The sequence below is a fragment of the Crocodylus siamensis genome, chromosome 1, assembly GCF_052110815.1.
Source record: "Crocodylus siamensis isolate JL-2025a chromosome 1, ASM5211081v1, whole genome shotgun sequence".
NCBI classification, from domain to species: Eukaryota; Metazoa; Chordata; order Crocodylia; family Crocodylidae; genus Crocodylus; species Crocodylus siamensis.
The window spans coordinates 162713838-162738514 of record NC_143395.1 but is presented as its reverse complement, the minus strand read 5'-3'; the positions used below and the strand labels follow the sequence as shown (position 1 = coordinate 162738514).

At 46.7% G+C, this 24677-nt stretch overlaps 1 protein-coding gene across 1 annotated transcript in view; it reads left to right on the top strand.

The window, feature by feature from the left end:
- Positions 1 to 24677, top strand: part of GALNT14 (polypeptide N-acetylgalactosaminyltransferase 14) — a 213290-nt gene that overhangs the window by 70723 nt on the left and 117890 nt on the right. The gene's annotated exons all lie outside the window — the stretch shown is intronic.

Genomic DNA, 24677 nt, shown 5'->3' with positions numbered 1-24677 from the left:
GTTAGTCATTCTTCTTCTGGAGGTGCCCTGGGGTAAGCCCTGCCTGCGCTGGAACAGTATGAACCCTCCTCTCGCTGTGCTTCGTTGTGACATACCCATGTATGGCAGGGAGGTTGGCTTAGCAACTGGTGATCCTTCCAGATCATGGTGTATATGTGAGAAGTCACCCAGACCTTCAATACACATGCCTAGGAAGGAGTTTCAAAGGACTGGAGGCTGCCCAGACCTTCCATCCCCCCTTTAGGCCACTGAGACAGAATCCAAAGACCAGACTGAGTCCAGGCATTTGGTGCCGTCATGGCTGTAGTTGTATAGGCGTCCTGGATTTGAATCCCATCTCCTATGCGGCAGGCAGGGATTCTACCACCAAACCACACAGGACTCCATGGCAGGGAGGCAGTGTAGCCATGTCATATAGCTATGTCTATACTGCATTTGCATTCGTTTAGGCTGGATTGGAGCATGCCATGGCAAAGCCCTGCCTTCATAACTTTGTCCCCATTGTCTCTACATGTGCCCATGGGAGTATGTCTCATGGCTCTTTGAGTCGGGAGCCTGTGAGATTCTTTCCCATTCAGTTAGATCAATTACAGGAAAATATCTCTGTCCCCAAGAAAGGAGAGATTATTTTGAGTGGATGGGAATGTTTTATAAGGAGGAGCAAGATATCAATTCAGCTAAAGGGAAATCAGGAAACAGTTCCAATGGGGACAGAGAGTGGCTTGGTCTCCCAACACATGAGAAATTTAGAGTGAGACAAGAGAAAAAAATGGGAAGAAAAATCATGCATCATATGATTGACATAGTAGGGGAAAGAGATGGCCTAATATAAGCTTCTTCCAGCTGTGAAATGAGTAGAAAATCCCCTCCTATCCCAGTGCCTGGCTCCTGATATATAGGGAGCTAGGTATTCTTTTTTATAGTCAGCAGCTTGGTTTATGCTGACCTTCTAAATATTCAGCTCATTATACAGTATAATGTATAAATAAAACAGAAGCAGGCAGCAGTATTCTCCAGGAGGATATAATCGGCTTCCTTTCCTCCTTAATTATACAGGATTTGTCTTCATGTGTGAGACTATTCTGTGGGCTAATTTATTGTTTCAAAGAATTAGATGCTTGATGTGATGCACACATGGGTAGTTTTTAATGGAGTTTGGCCCAGTATGCACCTGTATTTGGAATATGCTGCAGACCAGAACTGTTCTTTGGTGAGGGAAAGAATCTCCCTGTAGAGATGGGAAACAGCTGTGGAATTCGCATCTGGATATAGTTTTGCATTTTGGGTATGTACCCCAAATTTAGCTGTGTGGAGTCTGAGCCTTGCAGTGTTAGTGTAGCTTAAGCAGCTGTCATGCTTATTCAGGATACTGAATAACTGGACTGAATGGTGCTCAATTTGCATTGCTCTGACATAAGCAAAGTAAGCAGGGGTGCTTGTACATGTGAAAAGGGTTTAGTCCTCAGGGTTTTATTCTATGCCCCCTAAATTGAAATGGTAGGTTTTTAATTGAAACGCACCATTTAAATTTTTTGATCATGTTATGGCAAGGGGCCGAATTCACTCTTTCTTTTTTGGGGGGGTTAGTGCTGGAGCCTGCCTATGGGGTTGAGGGTGGGTGTGTATGTGTGTGGTGGGGAAATGCTGCCAGCAGTCTGAGTGGCCCCTGAGCTGTGAGGGGCCCTGGTCCTTCCTTCTGCATCAATGGCACTCTCTGGGGCCACCTGGCTGAGCTGCTAGCAGGCCTGGTGTTGCCCCAGCTCAGAGGCAGCACCTGGCTCAATCCAACTGTTCCCTGAGCCCACCCAGGGAGCAGGACGAGGTGGGCTTCCAGTGCGAGGGCTTGGGGAACAGGTGGATTGGGCCAGCTGCTGCCTCTGAGCTGGGGCAGCATCCAGCCTACTTGGGCAGACCTGGGTTCTCACCGCTGCTGTGGAGGGAAGCACTGGGGCCCCTGCAGCTTAGGGGCCACTTGGTCTTCAGCTGTGGCAGAGGTGGGCAGGCTCTGCCGACGGCAGGGGGAAGGATTGGGCCACTTCTGCCTTCAGCAGGCACCTGCTGAAAGCAGAAGTGGTGAGGGGCCCGATCCTTTTTTTTTTTTCTGTGGAGTTTGTCCAACTCTCCTGGGGCCAGGGGGCGAGCTGATAGCTGCAGTGCATTGTTGCAAACTCATCTAAACCCCCCAGAACTGGCACATGTGTAATGTGTGATGCCGTTAAGCCACACAAATGACATTTTTGTCACGTGTACATTGTGATGACTGTCTTGTGTACAAGTACCCCAGAAGACCACAGGAAAGGAGCACACCCAGTTCAAAAGAGAGTATCATGTTCAGAGCCCAAGAGACAGGATGGTGAAGGATCAATTACTTTCTTCATATTGTGACGACAGAGGAGAAGAAACTCCCTAACTGTGGAGAGCTGCTTCCTCTGTGTGGGCAGGAGGAAGGCATAAGAAATACAGCCTCCATGACCAGGTGAGAAGGCAGCAGGAGGGAGAGATGCCTCTCTTCCCATAAGCAGTAAAAAATGAAGGCCTCTCCCCACCAAGGTGGAGGTGGTAGAAGGGGAAACACCTCTTTTCACTGTGCAGCAAGGATGGGATTTGGAGAGAGCACCTAAGAGTGATCTCTTGTCACCCCAGGGGCAGGGAGATCAGACAGCCCAGCACGGACATGGAGGCAGCCTGGGGAATGCCAGGAATATGGGTGGGGCAAGAGCATGCACCTATCTTCCCCTTCTCCACCTGACCCAAGAAGCTGACAGGGTGATGGGAGTCCATGAGAAGCCATAAGCAAGAGGCAGAGCTTTGAATGTAGAAATGGGACTATACATCTTGTGCCTGGGCTGACTGTGTGCAGATGGAGGATAATCTTAAAATGGCCTCTCTCCCAGCTCTGAGCAGTTGCTGATTAGCCTGTTCTGAGCTCTGAGCTTACTTGCTTCCTCCTCGGGGAACCCCTAGAAATAAAACATGGCCCTTCATCAAAGAGATGAATCTGTCATTTTAGCATCCTTGTATTCCAGCGTCTCCTGTTCCTGATTGCAAATAAATTCTCCATTTTGATGGTTGGCCCTCGCCATCCATTAAAACATTATGGCTTTGGTGCATTTGTTGGAAAAGCATCAATAATCCTGCAGGGGTTTTCATGCCTTTGCACTTTTGCTGGGAACTTTGCATATTTATAAAACTGGAGAGTGTTTCAGATGCTATATGCTGTTTACTGCAGGTGCTGATAGGAGATATGCTAAGAGCAGGTTCTGGCTGGGATTCACTTAATGTGATCCCTTCTGGCTAATTCAAACTAGAGTCCCCTGTATAGCTCTTTGATGGGCTCTGCTGGCAGATGGTACTAGTCCTGGTTTAATGCGGAGAGTGCAGTGTATCTTTAGTTGGAGTTTGTGCTGTAACCTCATCCAGAGCCTGGTGGACCCAAAGGAGTTTTTAAGTTGAGAGCAGTGGGCTTCAGGTCAGGTCCCTAATTGGTTCAGTGTAGTCTGTACTTCCCAGCCATTGCCAGTCACACCAAGTTGATGTGCTTGACAGAAGGTGGCTTAATGGCAAAGATGTGTCTAATGTTACTGGTTGATAAGATGACTGATTGTTTGTTAGTGGTGAGCCTGATCCTAATACCCAAGGTCCATATGCACAAGGTAACCCTGTCCCTGCTGCTACTTCAACACCAGTGATGGAGACTTGTACTTCAGTGCTGAAGTGCCTTGATTATCCCTTGGCCTATCAGAAGGGTAACTTACATTGATTAACATGGTGCCTTTTACAAATCAGAGCACTTCCCATTAATAGTAGCCAGGTACTTTTAGGCACCAGCTTCCTCGCTGGGATGCAGCTACTTCTGGTGTGGTATGTGGCCGTCCTCATAGCACCGCACAGCAGAGTGACATAACAGCCTAGGATGGGAAGTGAAGGAGAATGTCATAACTATATGAACTTGAACGGTGGGCGGGTGGGATTCTAGCTAGACAAAAGGTAACTGGAACTAAATGAGGGTGGATTCTTGTCTCTAGTAATCACACTTTTTTAAAATCCCTCCCAGTTTTGCTGCGGAAGTGGGGCATCTGGAGGTTTTTCTCCTTGGCCTGTTGTCCTCCTGGCTGAGCTGGAGGCAGGGGCTGGCCCACGGCTGGCTGTTCCTGGAGTAACAATGCCCAGGTTCACTTATGCTACAGGGTGGCTGTGCTTGCTGCCATAATTGACATCTTTGTTGACAGTTCAGCAGTGGTTGGAGACTGGCTGTGATGTGGAGGCTGCATGAGCTCCTATAGGTGGCTGTTGAATGGTAATGAGAAAGGAAGAGTGAACAATTCTGGAGGGATGCCATGGTGGAAGGCAGGATCAGAGAAATGGGTTCAAAGGAGAATAAAAGCCAGACCTCCAGAAAATGCATGGTAGTTTGGGGAAGGGAGCAGCATGAGGCCAAGGTAGGGATAAGGGACACTGAGGAAGCAGTGGCCATTCACAATTTGAGTGGCCGCCATGACTCACCAAAAGCATACGGGAACATCTCCTACCCAAAAAGGAGGCATACACCCAATGGAAGGGAGGGGCCATCACCAGAGAGAACTATACTGACTATACTGCGGTTGCTCGGGGATGCAGGGGGGCAGTCAGGAAGGCCAAGGTGGAGATGAACTGGGACTAGCTACCCAGATCAAAGACAACAAGAAGTCCTTTTTTAAATACATAGGGGGCAAAAAGAAGGTACCGGGTAACGTGGGGCCCCTGCAAGACACGTTAGGAAATCTGGTCATCACACCAGACAACAAAGCTAACCTATTTAATGACTTCTTTGCCTCCATTTTCCTGAGCAGGGACTGGGTCACCTCCCCCGCCACCAGGACCTCCGTAAGTCCCAGGGAATGCGCACCTAGGCCAAGGGTCAGTGAGGATCTAGTCAGGGAACTTCTGGAGAGACTGGACAAATTTAAATTAGCTGGTCCGGACGATCTCCACCCCAGAGTGCTGAGGGAATTAGCTGAGGTCATTGTGGGACCCCAGCATGGCTTTACGAGCACTCGTGGTGCTCTGGTGTGGTGCCAGAGGACTGGGAGAGGGCCAATGTGGTTCCCATCTTCAAAAAAGGGAGGAAGGAGGACCCGGGGAACTCTAGGCCAGTTAGTCTTACCTCGATCCTGGGTAAGCTTTTTGAGGGAGTTATCCTGGTGCATGTCCGTGAGGAGCCAGTGGGGGAGATTATGCTTAGGGGCAACCAACGCGGGTTCATTAGAGGCAGGTCCTGTCAGACCAACCTGGTGGCCTTCTATGACCAGTTCACAAAATCCTTAGATGCAGGGGTAGCAGTGGACATAGTCTTCCTGGACTTCTGGAAGGCCTTTGACACTGTCTCTCACCCCATTCTCATAAAAAAACTGGGGGACTGTGGTGTTGACACCCACGCAGTCAAATGGGTCGCCAACTGGCTGGAGGGCTGCACCCAGAGAGTGGTGGTGGATGGGTCATTTTCAACGTGGAGGGATGTGAGCAGTGGAGTCCCCCAGGGCTTGGGCCCACACTGTTCAACATCTTCATCAGTGACTTGGACGAGGGGGTAAAAAGCACCCTGTTCAAATTCGCAGATGACACTAAGATGTGGGGGATGTGGGCACATTAGAAGGAAGGAATAGGCTGCAATCGGACCTAGACAGGTTACAGGGGTGGGCGGATGAGAATAGAATGGGACTCAACACTGACAAGTGCAAGGCGATGCACCTGGGGAGAAACAACCGGCACCATACCTACAGGCCGGGGAACTCCCTTCTTATCAGTGCAGAGGTAGAAAAGGATCTTGGAGTCATCACTGATGCCAAGATGAACATGGGCCGGCAGTGTGGGGAGGCAGTCAGGAAGGCCAACCGCATATAATCATGCATCCATAAATGCATCTCGAGCAGGTCCAAGGAGGTGATCCTCCCCCTCTATGCGGCACTGGTCAGGCCGCAGCTGGAGTACTGCGTCCAGTTCTGGGTGCCGCACTTCAGGAGGGATGTGGACAACATGGAGAGGGTCCAGAGGAGGGCCACGGGCATGATCGGGGGCAGCAGGGCAGGCCCTACGAAGAGAGGCTGCGGGACCTGAACCTGTTCAGCCTCCACAAGAGAAGGCTGAGGGGGGATCTAGTGGCCTGTTACAAACTAGTCAGAGGGGGCCAGCAGGCATTGGGGCAGCCCCTGTTCCCCCGAGCACTGCCAGGAGTGACTAGAAATAATGGTAACAAGCTGGCAGAGGGTAGATTTAGGCTAGATATCAGGAGGCGCTACTTCACTGTCAGGGCGGCTAGGATCTGGAACCAACTTCCAAGCGAAGTGGTGCTGGCTCCTACCCTGGGGGTCTTTAAGAGGAGGTTAGACAAACACCTTGCTGGGGTCGTTTGACCCCCGTACTCTTTCCTGCCATGGCAGGGGGTCAGACTTGATGATCTGCTCAGGTCCCTTCCGACCCTACCAACTATGAAACTATGAAACCCTGGATTTATCACCCACCCAGTCCCAGGCTGGTTCTCAGTTAACTCTCCCCAAAGCCTTCTCAGGTCAACACCCTACCCTCCTAGACAAGTCTACCCTACCACCCTTTTTTTCCTTACATGGGTCCTTCTGCCTCACAGAGGGAAAAAGGATATCAGGTTATCTTCTCCCCGTCACTAAGGGTAGGTTCACTTCACAGGCAGTTCCTCCCCGAGCTCTGTGGTCCCATGAGCGCCTTCCCTTCTCTGAGGCTGGCTGAGTCCCTGAGGCTGAGCTCCCTACCCTCTCCAGCCTCAGGTGCCAATCAAAACCATACATATGCTCTTGCAAGCAACAGCCTTCTGCAAACTCTACTGCTCTGCTTTTGCGGGGATCCTGAGCCCTGCTGCAAATTTGGTGGCAGCACCTGTTACATGTTAAAGTGCACTAGTCCAAGCACCGATCCTTGGAGGACATCTCTGGAAATGGCTTTCTGGGGTGAGGCCACCCCATCAATTACCACTCCCTGGGACTGGCCACTGAGCCAGTTCCCAACCCACTTCACTGTAGCCTGATCTAAGCTAGTACTCTCCACCTTAATTGAGAGGATCTCATGCGAAACAGTATGAAAGGCCTTGCTGAAATCTAGGTAGCTGGTGTCTACCTCCTGTCCCATGTTAAGCTGGTTAGAAGGCAAGGCAATGGAACCAGCATCGTTTACAGAGCTGTCCAACTGGCAGCTTGTGGGCCACATGTAGCCCACAAGAGGTTAAATTGTGGCCTGTGGGGCTCTGGGGGTGGGGTGGGGGCTCATTGGCACAGCTGCCATAGTTGCTGCATTGGTGAGGCTCTGGCTAAAAGGGTGAATGTTTCCTCTGCTCATCCCTGCACCCCCTTGCCCACTACTGAATCTGAGGTCTTTGGTCGAGGGCTCAGGTCAGCAGCGGAGAGAGAGGAGGGTGCAGTGAGCAGTGGCAGCGTTCACCCCCTGGGTTCCAGAGTCACTGCGGTGGTTTCAGGAGCTTCCCTGCTGCTGGGAGGGGGTCATCTGGCCAGAAAGAAGCCCTGCAGTCTGGATCTGGCGCACAGAAGCCAAATAAATGGAACCAATCTGACATATGGGAAGGAGAAAGAGAACGTGAGATGCTGATATGTTTCCTGAGGGAACTGACTGATAATCAGGGATCCAGGTTTTCTCTGCTTAAAAAAAAAAAAAAAGAAAACCAAACCCCCCCCCCCCCCCCCAATTTTCAGAGTTAAAAAAAAGTAACCCAAAATCCACATTATTCTGTGATTTAAAATGGAACACAACTTATATGTATGTGTGTGTGTATACATGTATGTGTGTGTGCATATGTATATAATGTTTCATTTTAATCATAGAAAAATGTGGATTTTGAGTTACTTTTTTAAATCCTAACATTAGGGATTTTTTTTTATCAGAGAAAACTAGGATCCCTGCTGGTAACTCTCCCTGTTTCACTGATACAATGGGAGGCAGCAGGGATTTTTCCTTTCCTTGGAAGTGGAGCAGCCAGCATGTGTCCCTAGAAGTAGGAAAAAGTCAGTGGCAAGATAAAAGTGTTAGAGCAAATGCTTGGAGCCTTTCTGCAGAGGCTGGCTGTAGGGCAGCCTTTGCTGGGAAGCATCTGACTCTAATTGGACATCTGTATCAATATTTTATTTTGAAAAGCTTTCTCTGTTTCCTTTGCCGTAGGGGGCAGGAGTGATTTCCGATTAACAGTGCCTCTCCAATCAAACCATGAGTCTGTCCTGTGCTCAAGGGAGAGGTTGTCTTTTTCCGGGTGACTTAGGTGTGTCAGGGAGGTCCTCTGCATGTAAACAGGCCTCTACATTCTCACTAAGCTCTCTGCCCATCAGCATGGTAAGGCTGGGCCCCATGTTAGGATGCAGGTTTTATATCCAGAAGACCTCAAAAAAACTACAAAGAGGATAGTAGAAAAAGAAACCATAAGTAAAATCCCACCAGGGTCAAAGGACTAATTTCCTTAAATGAGAATGATGACCTGGAGCCAGCGCCACCTGGAACCTGCTAAAAAAAAAAAAAAATCTTTTAGGACAGAAGAAATTCAATAAAAATCAGTGGATCCTAACCTCTGCTGTTTTGTGCACAGCATGTCTTAGTCCAGCTCCTGGTACATTGCTGAGATGATTGTAAAACCACTATTGCGGCTGGTTAGTACAGGGGATAACGTGGATGGCCCTAAGCAAGCAAAGAAAGTCAGCAGGTGCTTTTGTACAATCATATGAATAGTGATATCAAAGGGCCGCTTCAAGTGCCTAAAGTGAAGCTTGGCCTTTAATGCTTTGTTGTGTCAGGGTCTAAATGATCTGTGGTGACAGTATGACCTCCCTACATTCATATAAGGGAGGGGAGGTAGCCTTTGAGGGCCACCCAGGGAGAGCTTTTCCTATCACTGTGTTGTGATAGAGGGATGGCATTGTGGCAAAGGCACTAGGCTGGATCCCAGTCAGACAGCATTGCATGCTAGACTCTGCCTCATGCTCCCTGTATGACTTTGGGCAAGTCAGAGTCCCTCTTTGCACACGGCCCCTGCTACATGGTATATATATTACACAATTCACTGCTTAATTGTGCAATACATTTAGACCAGCCACCTGTGCAAAGTAATTATCTCATGATAAAAATGACTGTTCAGCTATAAAAAGAGCTGACCCATTATCAAGTTAGTGCTTGAAAATGCATAACAACTTGTTATCTAGTTTCTATCCAGCTTTAATTTAAACAAGTACCAGGGACCTCAGTCCCTTCTCCCACTCTCTGTTTGTCTGTTCTGATGACATGCTCTTTTGGACAGGGACTGCATCTTAACTGTATGTACAGCACCTAGCATGATGGGGCTTTGACTTCAGCTGAGCCCTGTACCTTGCTACTACAATCAGTGGTATAGCTGTTCTAGCTGACTGTTTTAATAGGCAGCAAATGCCGGTCTCCAGAGTCACAATGCTGGCAAAAATTAAAAGCACCATATTTGGAAGCCCCTTCATATTGGATTGACCCCTGAGCCCCCATTGGGTTGTGCGTGACCATTGGGCCAGGCCCACTGCTTTCTGCCCACTGCCTTCCCCTGCTGGGCTGGTTTCCGTCCTCATTGCACATGCTAGCACTGGGGGAGAATGGCAGACAGAGCCTTTCTCTGTGTGAAGTGATGCAGTCCTTTTATTAGTACCTCAGATGGGGTGCTCACATGGCAGAAGACCAGTGCTGCAGCAATTTATTTAAATCCTCTTTGCCTGATGTTTGGTCACAGTTCCCATGGAAAGATTCCTGTCTGCCTCTAGTTATCCTCACACAGAAGCAAACACATGACCAACCTGCAGCCACGTAGACAGGGGTGACTGCACACTTGCTAGAAGTGCAGCGACGCAGTAAAAATGCCTCAGGACGTCAGTGTCCCCTGAGGCTGCCTGTGCCAGATGGCTGGTGGTTCTTGGTAGTTTACTGATGCTGCTGGTCCTTTGATGTATTTTCATGTATATTTGTTTCCTACCAAATAGAAACAATGTTTTAAGGACACAGAACAGACTGCCCTTCTGCATATTACATTAGTACACAGCACCCCATGGGGGGTGATATGACACTCTTGGTGCTGTGGGCCCTACCAGCCATTACAGAGATAGAAGGGGCTATTATGGAAGCACCCAGCATGGACCAGGGTCAAGTTCATGGCTGGCCCTGGCACAGGGGCTCCTGGTACCTTGTCCTGTCCCCTTTGAGCACCTTGCAGAATACCTAACATCTGATCTTTAACATAATCACAATAATGTATTCTTTCAAGCCCATTATTTTAGTTCCTATGTCTTTTAAATGCCTGTACAACGAGGTTTTCTGCTCATATGGGTTGGCTGAGCTTTATGCCTCTCTCTTGGGCCTATCTCAGCGTGATTTAGAACTTGGCGTCAGGTTTCTGACACAGCTTCTGACATGATGTAACACATCATGAAGAGAAGGCCAAGTGCTTGGGAGCCTGGAGACCCTGCTTGTTGCATGAGCATGTTCCTGGAGAGGGGCTACCAGCATGGAATTTCTTTGCCAGGAAAGTAGACTGCTTTTGGGACCATTTACAGAGACCAGTTGTCCTCCAACTGCCTGATAAAGCTGCTGTTCAGTCTTCAACTCTGGGCATGACACACTAAGAGAAGGTAAAGCTTCTTGAGCCATAATCTTCCTTTATCTCCCAGCCATGCTGCTCCCCTTTTATTTTGGGTCAAGTTGTCAGCTTGGGGGTATCTCACTGCATGCCAGGCAGTGACATTACAGATGAAATACCCATAGTTTGAGCTCTTTGAGAAGATGATGTGGTCATTCCTTCAGACAAATGGCAGGAGAGATGGGAAGAGGGGGCACCTACACTTCTCAGCCACCATCTTTGTTCTGAAGAGAAATGCCTAAGTGATGGGCAAGAAGCATAGAGGAGGGAGAATTTGGGGCAGATTCCTGCCTTCTAAGTTTCTCTCTTCTGTCTTTTCTTTCTTCCCCCTCCCACACATACACACGCATCTTCTGGCATTTCTAGTGTCCCCATCACCCTTGTATCAGGGTACCAGCTTTTTTTTTTTTTGTATTTTGCTTTGTCTGTTAAACTCATTCAGATCCTGCCTCTCAGTGCTATAGCAATGAAGTTTGGTGCCCAAGGCAAAGCCTGCAGCGACAACCTGCCTTTGCCCTCACCCTGCTCACAGATCCATGGGGCAGCCCTTCCCCCATCCCCATGCCCCCCAAACGAGCTACTCATGGCTCTGTCCCATGCCCTGCCCCAGCTGGGCAGCACCTGTTAGTGCCCCTTCACTTCAGTGCCCAGGGAGATCACTCTGCTCACCCGCCTTGCTACGGCACTGCTGCCTCTTCTACCACCAAGCATGGGATGGTATTCTGCCATGTGGATAAATAGCCTTTCTTTGTTTCTGCTGTCAGCTACTGCCCCACAATGACCATTTTCTCGGCTATCTCTGCTACTAGAAGTAAAAAAGTCTTGGTGACAGTGGGCATGTCTACACATTCATTAATGCGCTTTAGGTACTGTGCACTTAGTTTAGTACTTGCTTAATAAAGCACTAACTAAATGTGCAGTAACTGGAGTTACTGCGCAGTAGCACCAGTGCATGGTTTTTTCATGATGCTTCCTGTGCATTTGCCTAATAATCCTGTGTAATAGGCTATTAGCATGGTTTTTAACTGACACGCTGCTGCGTAGTATTATTAGGCTAATACGCAGTAAGCATCTCGTGTAGATGCACCCAGTGAGAAGTTGATCAGGGCTTTGTTCCTTAGTGACTCAAAATGGCTTCTCTTAAATAGGTTTTTTTTTAATCTTACTTGAAATGAGTTTGTGGCTTCAGTCCAGCCACTAGTGGTCAGATGTCTCCATTGTGGACATGGCTGCCACAACTGACACTCATTGGCTATCCCAAACTCTCTAAGCTCTGCGACTGATCTGCCTTTTTGTCTCTTGAAAATGTTTCTATGTCAGGGCTGAACCAGTTCATAGGAGAGTTGTCCCATTAATATCTTTGTTGCACCTTTTGAAAAACAAAGAGCATTGATGTGGCACCTTTCACTAGCACTAACAAGCAAGTGATGCAAAAAATTGCGGTTTGTTTCTTGGAGGCTCGCAAAGTATCACAGACACACATACATTAGATGGCACAAAAGGTGTATTTGCAAATTGGGTCAGAGCAGAGTCAAAAACTCAGATTACTCTGAACCCACCAAGGAATTTTGCAGGCTGTATTTATCTTTTTCCTCCTGGGCACGTGTGCAGAAACAGGAACTCTTACAGCTCATTTCCGTTTCATACAAACATACATGTGGTTACATCACTACATCCATCGCATGTATATTATAATTAACTACTTAAGTATGCAGGGCGGAGAGGTAAATATGCATCAGCTAATTGAGCATGCTCAGAAAGTACTATAGGTCACCAAGAGTTTAAACCCCGCCCCCCTTTCAAGGACACAGTCAGTTGAATTCCAGCTTCTGTAATCTGCATGAGAAAGGCTAGGGAGAAGCTGGGGGAGAGTCTGTGATTTAGTATAAGAAGAGCTGTGGCAAGGCTGGGCAAGGGAAAAAGTCCTTGGCAGTGTTTCTTTCTTATCAGGTGCAAGATGCAAGCTGTGCATTTCTGACAATACTCCATTTCTAACACAAGTGTGATCTTTAATCCCTGAGAAAAGAAGCATGATTAAGACAGAGGGGATGGGGGATGGGCTGTTTCTTTTTGGAAAGTAGTCAGGAGTAAAAAAAAAAAAAAAAAGGGAAGAAGGAAGAGTGAGACTCTTTTTTTGTATCTTAGGCAGTTATGCAATGCACCGTGTTTCTTTTACCTGATAATTAGTTGGGTTTTTTTTTCTAAAGGAAGACAAGGTACTTTCTTCCCTGGATATTCCTAGCAGAAGCTGAATTTTAATACTCTTTACAGGTGACAGGCAGCATATTTTATAGACAGCTGGCATTCACGCTACAATTGGCAGTGTGTTGACACTTGTCTAAGACAGGTGAATAGAACTGACTGTGCCAGACCAAGGGGCTCCATTTATTTCTTAATTTCTGCACACCTTCACAGAAACTTTAATTTTTGGTTTCAGAACATTCATCCAATCAAAGTGTTTTAAATTGTTGCACCACATATTTTGCAGCTAGCCATTCTGTAAAGACCTGGGTTTTGCCAACATGGAGAAATTGTACTTCCAGTTCTGCTATGGACCTCAACCTGGGAACCTCTTTTACCACCCAGGTCATGGGAGTTCCACTAGAATTTTCCATGCCAGCTAACAGAGGGTAACAAAATCACATGTGCTAGATATGGATCTCATTCTGTCAGGCAGAGAGCAGTGGTTTGCATGCACACAGAACTCCTAGCACTGGTTCAGTTCATACCTACTGCCTGGATTACTGCCTTTTTCTTACTGTTCCACAATGTTGCCATTGTGTCTCTAACTCCTGGTCTCAGCTGGCTGCAGAGACTGTCTTACCGGTGTGATCTCTGAATGCATAATTGGTGGGTTGTGTGCATGGAATTCAGTATTGGAATACCAAGATTGTATTGGAAGTGAATGCAGCAAGGAACAGTACACTCCAAGGGCTAGGCTTCTGTCTTTGGGCAGCGGAAGAAAAGCAAGGAATATGTGTGATGGAAGGTCAAAGCACCATCTCAGGGCTGGCAGGGAAAGAAGTAAAAGCTTTTCTGGGAGCAAAAATTTGTAGCCAGTGGGTGCCCATTCTGCAGGGATGGCCAAGTAACCCTGCCAAAGGAGGGCAGAGCTCAATTTAAACCAGAGTTGATTGCTCATCTAGAAATTATGAAGGGGAGTATTTAAGAGTCTCTTTCTCTTTCTGAGTTTGGACACACCCTGGGATCACACTCACTCAGGGCTATGGGGATGTTTGACTTTGATAATTTACTGTTTTGATGCAAGCTGTTGGCCTTTGTTACCTGGACTGGCCCTTTTGTGAACATAGCTTCTGTTGCTTCTCCTCCACTCAGGCCTCCTCTTACTTGATTTCTTTAGGCCACTGATCAAAACACAGTCCAGGCTGTACTTTTCCAGTGAACTTTAGGTGCAGACAGAAGTGCAGCTCTCTGGTCTAACTCATGGTGCTTCACAGAAAACAGCATGAGTTAGACTGATCCTCCCAACCCAACAGATGTTAGCTGTTGGGTTGGGAGTGTGGGGATCGAGCTCCAATTTGGAGCTGATCCAGGGAGAGAGGCATTGTGTCTGCAGCCTCTTCCCTTAGCCTTGCCCCCAAGTCTCCCAGCCTGTCTCAGGATGGGAAGGGGAGAAGGCAGGGGAGGGAGATTCATTCTGAGGTTTCCCCAGCCTGTGCTGGAGTGTCTGTGGGGGGGTGTAGATTGGAGCCCCCCCAACCTGAGAGAGGCTCCAATCCATGTGCCCTACCCTCCAGCATTGGCTAGGCAACCCCCAGAACAAGTTCCCTCCGCTCCCTTATCCCCCTCCTATTCTGAAAACAGCACTGGGAGCAGGGCTCACTGCTCTCGGTATACACAGATGCAAGTTAATGAGGGCACTTTGCTTTGGAGGTCCTTCAGCTGAACCCTTATGCAATGAGGATTCAGATTTGCAGGGTTGGGCTGTTTAAAGCACTCTGCAACTGTGCACTTATTAGGTCAGAGCTGTAGACCACTTTTTGGGCCAGATTAAGTGAAAATTGTCACTTCCATCTGCCTGTAATGTAGTTACTTCACCAGTCTGATCCATTGCCCACCTACCTGTTGATGCAGAGGTATGTTGTCTGGTCTGGCATTCTCATCTACTTATACAAAGAGCCCAAATGTCCCGTGGGTTCTTTGTATAAACAAAGATTCATCCGTACTCCCAGGACAGATGGGTGAAGTTTGTGTTCATTCTGTCATCAGCAAAACCTAGTATTCCCCTTGATGCACTTTTCAGACAAAGGGATGCTATAGGAATAGTGCCTCATACATTTGTGCATGGGGTTCCACTAGATGTTCCTTGGGGTCCCTTCAAACACTGAGATCAAAAGAGATCATAAAATTTCTTGAGTTCAGCAAGGTTGGGCCTGGCTGGCCAACAGGGCTGCCAGCTGTGTGGATGATTTAGCATTAGACATCTGCTTACCCTTTCTCTGAGCTATTTCTGTTAGGGCTGGCAGCACCAGGTTTGTAAGCACAATGGGGTTTTTGTTTGGTGACTATAGCTAATCTCAAGGATATTGAATCCTGGAGCCCTGGGGCCAATTACAGGGCATGAGTAGCACAGCATGGCTCATTACTGCACATAGCACCTTTTGGGCAACAGGCAGGAGTGGGTTGAATAACATGTCAGCGCATAACCCTCAGGACCATGTAGCGCTGTGGTTGGCAGTGCCCAAGGCAGAATGAATAATACGTACCAGTTCGTTCCATAGCACTGTTGATTGCTTACTGCTGTCCTGTGTTCAAAACTGCACAGCAGCATGGTCTGGTGCTCGTCATTCTCCCATGCAGCCCTAAGCTGGGTACAGCCACTGGGTATCATGCCTCTGTAAATGCACAGTTGCACTGTCACTAGCTTTTCTGAAAACAACAGGTGAGAAAGGAGAGGGTTTGACCCTGCCACTTGTGGCACCTGTAATTGAAGCAGATTGCAGCACCCTGGTGTGAGTAGGTGTATGCAGCAGAACAGTGGTTGCCTGACTCAGGAGCTCTAGAGGGAAATGCTATGGATGCCTGGTTGCAGGTTGAACTTTTTCAAGGGAAACTGAAGACCCCACAGCTGTATCACACAGAGCGACTCGCTCCTTTGTTCCCGCTCCAGCAATCTCTGTTGCACTGTAATCACACAATTATTATGCCATTAAAATGTCATATTCATAGAAATCCACATAAACAAAGCATTAACAATCACTGGAAAATCGTAGTCTTCGCTGCTAATGACCTGCTCTCTTTCCGCCCCTCAGCCCCCACCCTCCCTTTCTCTTTTCTGAGCCTTGATTTAAGAGGCAGATGAGGAAATACAGTTTTGTGCTTAGAGACTTTAAATTTTTAATGGACTGTCAGAGTGAGAGACTCTCTCTCTCTTCTCCCTCTCTCTGTTTAATGAGCTACAGGTGGTTTGAAGGAACATACTTAGCAAGCTGGTAAAGGAGGAAGAGGCGGTTCACAGCATGTGTTATTATCAGCTGGGAAAGTGAGTACCTTGTGTAATAAGGTAGATCCCATTTGGAATGAATTTTGTTTCTAGCCTACCTGCAGAAGTTAAAATAAGGCCAGGTTTTCCATACTCTTCTTGAAGACCTCCTCATGGGGATGATAACTCAGGGTTTTGATTAGGGGAGGGCAGCACGAAGGAGTCAGGGAGCGGGTGACTGAACTTATTAGACAAAATCTATCCCTGGTGTAACTCTATTGACTTCTAGCAGGCATGAATGCTGCTGATTTTGTTTAGAGCATGTACTGCCTCCATGTGGCACTATCTAATTGATTCCCCAGGGACCCAGATCTGTTGTTCTCTCCATGTGAGGAATGGTCTAGTATGCCTCTTGTGCTAGTTTTTTGTTGCTGTTGTTGCTTGTGTGGGCTGCATTAGACATATTTCTTATTCATTTCTAAAAAAAAGGCCTCACAGTTACCCCCTCCAAGGAAGAAACACAAGGAGAGCCTTGTCTTCACAACTGAACAGGAAAAGCCACTTTTAGTGTGTATGTGGTCTGAAATCTGAAAACCTGGACAATGTCTTTGCAAGAGTTATTCACAGTGAATAATTTTCAATCCCTGTACAGTGAAACACTAGAATACACTGGTGTTGTTTTATAGGTCAGACTCTTTAGAATTGAAGGGTCTTAAAGTAGTTTAAAAAAAGCGTTTTGTTCTCATAGTCTGAGTACAGGATTGGCAGCCAGCAGCAATAGTAGGCTCTTATCCTCTTATGTGGCTCAGAGAGAAAAGGGGAACAAGGGTAAATTCTCAGTTAGCATGGATTGAAACACTGTCAAGTACCACCTGCAGCCAGGGCCAGCCTGTCCTATACTGTGAAACCTGTGGCCGCAGGAGGCCTTGCAGCCAAGGGGCCCCCTGCGTCCAGCTGCTCACCACACGCCCTCCCCTGCTGCCACTGGCTTCACATCTGGATGCTCACCACCATCCCCCTCCCCCTGCCTCTGCTGCCACCGGTGGCTTCTGTGGGGCAGGGGGCCCCAAAACTATTTCTTGCAGGGGGCTCCAAAAAATTGTGGGCCAGCCCTGCCCACAGCCCCAAATCTACCCACTTTTGCTATGTACAAGGTGTTGCCACTCATAGTAGCTAGTAGGGCTGTGCAAATTTTCAGTGAGTGTTTCATTTCAAAGCTGTTTTGATGTGTTTTGAGCTCAAAAGAGCGAAATTGAAATAAAACAAAAAGCTTTGGAACAGCTTTGAAACAAAATGAGGGTACTTGAAACATTTCAAAAGTTTCAAAACATTTTGAGTTTCAGAGCAGCCCAGTGGCGGGAGGCAGGCGAGAGCCAGGAATGACTGCACTCCGAGTGGCTCTGCAGCCCCATGGAGCTCAGCCCAGCAGCAGGAGGAGAAGCATGGCCCTGGCTCTGCTCACTTCCCGCCGCCGGGCTGTGCTGCATGGGGCTGCAGAGTCACTCAGAGTGCAGCCCTGGCTCTCCCCTGCCTTCCGCCACTGGGCCAGATGTCAGGAGACTGCCACTGCTGCCTGGGGCCAGCGGCAGCATCAGTCTTGCCCGACGCTGGGTGTGGGCTGCACCCAGCGCCGGTCCCAGGTGGCAGTGGCAGACGCCTGTCATCCGGCGCAGATCCAGGGACCCATGCCCTCAGGAGGAGTCTGGCATGGCCCTGCAGCCCTCCCAGGGGTGTGGGCCCCTGGATCTGCGCCGGATAACAGGAGGCTGCCATTGCTGGCAAGTGTCATGAGTTTTTCTTTTTAAAGTTCGAGGTGCAGTTTCTGAGAAACTGTAGCACGTACCTCCTTGAAACTTGGCAGGTTTCATGCCCCTGGAAGGGGCTACCATCCCTACAATTTTCATCCAAATCAGGCAAGAAATGACAAGGTTTTAGGCATTTTCATGATTTCCCATTTATAGCCTTTGGGTGAAACGTGTTGAAACAGCAAAACAGTTTTGACGAAATGAAAGAGGGCAGTGCTTTGAAACAAAACAAAATGACAAAATGAAACTCTGCCCCGTCAAAATGCCGAAACAGACGCCAACACAAAATGGTGTTTCGCGCAGCCGCAGTAGCTAGCCCAAACCATCATAATAAGCCTGGGCCAACACTCACTGAGAAGTCAAATAAAAAAGCTTAGTTACTTCAGTCGTCAGTTGTTCTTGGATCAAGACTAACATGAACATGATCTCTCCTGTCTTGTGTGCCAGCTTCATAATAGTTACAGGCCTGTACTGAAGACCACAGCAGCTTGTACAGTTTGAAAGAGTTAGGATCCGGTTCCTCTAAAAATAGGCGGTGGTCCACTGTCCATGTTTTATCAGAGAAAGAGTGGCTTTTTTCTCTCTCTTTGCTGTAGACTCATTTAGTCTCTCAGGCTCTTTAAGAAGTGACTGTGTTTCTTATAATTAATGCTAACCATTAAACTGCAGCATTGAAAGAGAAATTACCTAGTTCTGAGAAAAAAATTAAAATTTATTACTAGAACATGAGAGAAAATGATTATGAAACACAGAGAGAGGAGCCCTGCAGAAGATAAATAGAAAGGCGAGTAGAATATTGACTTGATCCTTCTCTAGTGCAGGGTAATTTGGCTTCTAAAGTGAGTTAGATCATAATAAATTAAATTTAGATTTCTGCACATCAGTTAAATAACTCCCAAGACAGGATTCTAGTGCAAGGAAGAGGTGATAATACATGGTGGAAATATTATAATGAAGATCTTATCCAATAATCCATAACTGATGTGCTGTCCCTGAATGAGTGAAGGGGTTTTCCCATCCCAGTTTGAACTGCTTTTCCTTTTCCCTCTAGGAACAGGTAAGTCATCTGCCTAAAGGTCAGGGAAGCTTTCTGTTTGGCCAGCTTATATAAGACTTGATTTCTGTCACTGTCCAAGGTAGATGGCTAGCTACACTGCACAGGGCATGTCTAGGCCTAAATATCTTTCCTCAGCTGCATATGGCTCTGGAGGAAAGGAATTGTATCTCAAGTGTATTTTGGTATATGAGGGTGGGTATATCCCAACACAAATTTGAACAAGATGCTGCAGTAAACTTGGCAGAATTTAAATAAGTATACAGATTAAGTCTGACCTCCTATCCATATAAGGTGAGAAGGAGTCTATAAGGTGCAAATCTACCATGCCTTCTATATAAGATGAGAAACCTTATTAAGTGCATGACATCTTGTGACTTGGATTCTATTAGAACAAAGATGACCTTGATCTAATAAAAAGTATATTGTCAAGCAATGCCCATTTAGTGGCTCACGAACAGGGTGATAGATACATCTATGTGAACAACTGCTTTTTTTGTTTTATTAGACACTCCAAATAAATTTTAAAAAGGAAGAATTCAAGTTAGTTCATAATCAGAGGAGGGGTACAAGGATGAGCAAGGGGACAGATAATTACAAGAGAAAGCTAAAAGCAGCTTGACTTATTTAGCCTAGCAAGATGAAGGTGGAAAGTGGACATGACTGCTCTCCAAAAAACCTCAGGCAGGTAAACAACAGAGAGGGAAAGGAGCTAATGGGGTGTATCTACACAAGATGTTTATTGTGGAATAGATTAATTAGCTGCGCAGTAAATGTCTCTGTCTACATATGCTCCCCTATTAGGCTGGAGTAAACTAATTTAAATGTAATGTAAATACAAGTACTATCCTGCTGAGGAGTAAAGAACTCTGCAGCAGTGCACATGTAGACTCTGGAGAGGCTGGCTGGGGCACTAGGGTGCTACAGTGCAGGGGCTGCCTGTGGCTAGCTGCACACTGAAGCACCTTGGTGCCCCAGCCAGCCCCTTCACAGCATGTTGAGCCAAGGGGAGCAGCCCTGGGTTGGTAGGCTGACCCCTGGGGCCCCTTGCTAGCCTGGGCTGCTCTGCCCTGGCTGAATGTGCTGTGATCTCAGGCATATATGCAGATGCGTACCCTGTAGCAATAAGCTCTGGAGCCTATTGCTGTGCGTTAATAAGCACATTAGGCTGGACAGTGCCCATGGACAATTATGGCACAGGAAAATATAGGAAAAATTGGCCAAAAAATAAATTTAGGTTAGAAATAAGAAAATTCCTAATCATTGCTGGACTGGGGTTCTGAAACAAATGTCCAGTGTGACCCTGGAGGAAAGAACCACTTAACTGGTTTTAAGATGGAGCTTGATGAGTTTAAGGGAGGAATTATAATGATCCTATGGCCTATGATATCAGAGAATTGGACTTGGTGACCCAGGAAATCCCTTCCAGTCCTGTGTTCCTTTTGCACTGTCCAGCCTAATGTGCCTTTAATGTCATTGGACCTAAGGGAAAGAATGTTTAGCCTGATGGAGATCATGTTATTGACTGAATAAGTAGATGTGGGCAGTCTCTGTCAAATAACATAGTTGAGAAATGGAAAATCCTCATCAGTCAGCTGCAGTAGCTGACCTCCTTGCCATGTCTGCTGAGCACACCAGCCTAGCTAGAGCACACCAAAATGCCAGACCCTCTCCTGTGTTCTTAACTCCTGGGTTTCACATTGTGTTCACCACTGGTGTCCTTGTAACACTGCAAGAACTAAGAGGGATGCCTGAAACATATGGCTGACCTCACAGCAGCCAGTTAATTGCATTTTCTTGGAACCAATTTGTCCATTATGCCATGCTATTTGGCAACTGTCCAGATCAAGCCAGTCAACACTTGCCCACTACCCACAGTCCTTTGCAGCACAATCATTTAGAAGGTCAAAGTGCCATGTTGCTTAGCCAGGCTGCTCAGGTGTGGGTGGCTGCTGTGTCAAGGTCTTAAAGGGACACTGACCAGATATCTTGGCTTCACCCATATTTGCACTCACTTTGCATTGGTGCACTTTGTCCTATACAAGGTTCAGAGAAATGTATAATGAGGTACACAGGATAGAGTGACCCATTTCTTTATCTTTACTATTTAAAGATGCAAGTTATGGGTTTTTAAATGTGTAATACTTTGCTGCCTAGTTTCACTTCATGTTTATAGACCTTTTCTTTTCTTTGATTTCCTGTCTAACTTGGTGCTGTTGCACTTCTTTAAAAAAAAAAAAGCCCTAAGTATTTGAAAAGGCCACTTTAAATGGAAACATTTCTATTCCTATTTAAGTTATATCAAGCTTTTTTGTTGAAACAGAACTGAAATTTGGGGCCTAAAACTCTTTGACAGTTGCAACAACAGAACTGGGGCTCCAAGGGTTGTTTCAGACTATAATCTGCAGGGCTTTAGTGGTACTGAGATGCAATCGGCTCTCTTTTCCCTGATCCTTTATTGTCCTGGTAAATCATGTTTTACAAGATGCCTTAAAAAAACATAAACTATATTTATCGTGCAATATACCGCACTCCTATCAAGAGCCTGCAAACTTGTTTCATATAGCTGTCTACTCATAAACTTCCTGATGGACTGTGGTGGCCTTTAGGTTTTAATAACTTTCTATCACTCTTTGTGTCTGGAAAGCTGGACTGATGTTTCAAACATTAGGTAGTGCTGTGATTGTCATCAGAAGCCCAGGTAGAGCAGGGGTAAGCAGAAAAGTGCTTGTAAAAAAAAAAAAAAAAAAAAAGACATTGCAAAGCTCCATATTTATTTCCTCTGCCAAATGCACTCCATCTACAAGTCAAAAGATAATTTTTCTATCTGTCAGCAACTGCACACTCACCCTGGGGCATGAAAATAAAGTCACAGTCTTCCTGCCTCTTGCAGCATAGCTGGTAATAAATATTCGGCAATCAGAGAGGGGCTGACAGTGTGGTAGCGGAGACCAGGGCTGCGATAGAATCCATCTCACTCTCCTGTTGTTGCTTTGGCTCAGCAGGTTTAAAAGGAGGAATGCTTCTCCTGGTTAGTAGAGTGAGCAGATGGAACTGAAAGGCACCATGGGCCATATTTGCACCTGTGGCAGCTCCATCGGTGGAGTTGGTTTCAGCTGCAGTTCCAGCAGGGATGAAACTTCCCTGCAGACAGCTGATGAAAACCAGCTGATTATTATTTATACAGCCTAGTGCTTGACAGATGCATAGGGAAGTGGGCATTTGATTCTGCTCTTGTTTACATTTAGGTAAATCTTGGAGTAGCGCCAAGGAGGATGGTGGAGTCATGTTGATATAAGTTCAGCATGAACCTGAATATCCCTGTCCTTGAAGACTGTACTTGCCTGGGACAGTTTCCCATCTCCATTTTACTGGGGTAGATCAGAAATCATTCCGGTGAGGAACAACAGGGTAAGCGTAAGCTCCAGGAACAGATCCGGGAAGGTGGAGTGCACTGGTGTACTTGCACTCCCCCTTGGTTCATGCTCCACCCAAAGTTTAAAACCAACTGCCTGGCAGTGGCAGCAGCATTTCCATTCATGCAGTGCTAAAGGAGTCATAGATTTCATAGACATTAGGGCTGGAAGGGACCTCAGGAGATCATCGAGTCCAGCCCCCTGCCCAAAGGGCAGGAAGTCAGCTGGGGTCATGGTCATAGGATCCCACTTGACTTCATGGCTCAACATCCTCTACCTGATTCCTTCTAAACTCTTCATTTCATGGGTGTTAATGACCTTCTCTTCTTTTTAATGGCCATGATGTTCCACCAATCTTGCTATGCTTGGTTCTGCAATTCTGTTAGCTGCCCCTGATAATGAAGCTCTTATTTCATAGCCCTGCAGATTGTTTTTAAGTTATTCCAATGAAGTTCCATTTGTTTCTGCTTTAATCTTAAACTGAGTAACAGAACCCTAGGCCCCTGGAGTTTTAGTCAAGCTTCTAGTTTCTTTTTAACTGGAGAAAAATGTGTTGTTATATGTGATGATGCATGTCACCATCTGCACCCACAGTGGTAAAGGAACTGTGGGAATGGTCATCACAGAGGATGAGGGGAACTTCAATAAAGCCATGAGATGCTTAGGGCTAAATACAAACAGTCAAAAAAACTGAGGCTGAATTGAGTCAATCTTCGCAGGTTCATCTAAGCTGCATAAATTGAACTGATAGGCAAGTGAACAGACACTTTGGATTCCAGAAATGCAGCCAGATACCTGCAGTTGGCCAGGCCAGAAGCCAGGGGTGCTACAGCATGCCTCCCTGGAGCAGACAGCTTGAGCCAAGGCTAGCCAGCCCACACTACAAGGAAGAGTTTGTGGGGGAGGTGCAAAGCATTGTGGGATGCTGGGAGACTGTGAGTTAATTTGAATCTGGAGGGGATTTGAGACAGAAGCTCAATAAACCAATTTAACTTAAATCAGTTAAGTCTGATGCTATATCCATCCAGGTTTATTTTAAATCAGTTTTGGCCATTTTGAAAGCAGTTTATGTGCACTGAACTGCTGTTGTGTTACAGACTTGAACCTGTTTCTAATCACTTATACCAGTTTATGTGTAATTTCTGTCCCTAGCCTTGGGGACAAGCACAGAGTCTTGAGGGCTTTGAGACTTGCTTTTCTGAGCACCAGGAAGTGCCATACTTCTTCTGAACTTCTGCCTATATGTGCTTCTGTCACCTTTTGGTGAAAGGCCTTGCTGCTTAAGTGGCATTGTAAGCAATGGAAGTTCTATTCCCCCACCCCCAACTTCAGTGGGAGCTGCATCCAGGTTTTAGAAGGGGCCAGTGTTTCCTTCGTACACATGCAAACTGTTTTGTAGTATCAGAAGGGACATCACAGGGGAATTCTATTCTGGTCCCATTGCTAGAACTGCTGTATGGGGCACAGGCAGTTCATTTGCTGGAGTCATTGCTCCCCCCTCCCCTGCCTATTAATACAGAAAACGGGCTGTCAGTTGTGAATAAAATCAATTATGGGATAAAAATCGCCTGTTTCAAAAGCTTCATTTTGTGCCATTAGCAGGTGAAAGCAGCTTTGAGATGGAGTTAACAAAAAAGTAGATCAATTATTGGATAAGATCACAATTTTCTTTGGGGCTGAGGTGTCTGTAAATGTTTGAATCTCTCCGTATTACGCATAGTCTGAGATCAAAGAGGTTGTGCTGCTGTAATGATGTGATCTTATCAGGTACACATTGTATTAGTCTCCTCTGAGCTGGCACAGAGCCATTATGTCCTGCTCAGCAAAAGGATGCCCTGTGACTCCTCTAATACTTTTTGAGTAATGCAGCTTGTGGCTTCTCCCTACCTTTAAAATGGCACTGTGGTTTGAGCAAGTGGTCAGGATGATATGTCCCAGGATACCTTGCTGCTGTTTGACCGACGTACTGTGGGTGTGAGGGAGACAGGCATTGTGACCCAGTCATCACTCTCTGCATCAGCACAGTTGTTGTACCAAGCCATCTGATGAGAAGTGCTTAAAGTGCAAATCAAGCTCAAGTGCCTTGGCCAGGCCTGGTGGAGATGCTTTGGTTCATGGTGAGCCAGTGCCAGATTCAGCTGAGAGCTTACTGCCATGTGTCAGCACTCAGGTTCGCTAAGGACTTGCTGCTATGGAGGTGTTGTGGTTAATCTGTGGTTAATCTTGTAATTACTGGATAGGAATAAAATTATGTTATAAAGATATGCCTTTTAAACAGATATCATTGGCCTGGAAATTATCTTTCCAT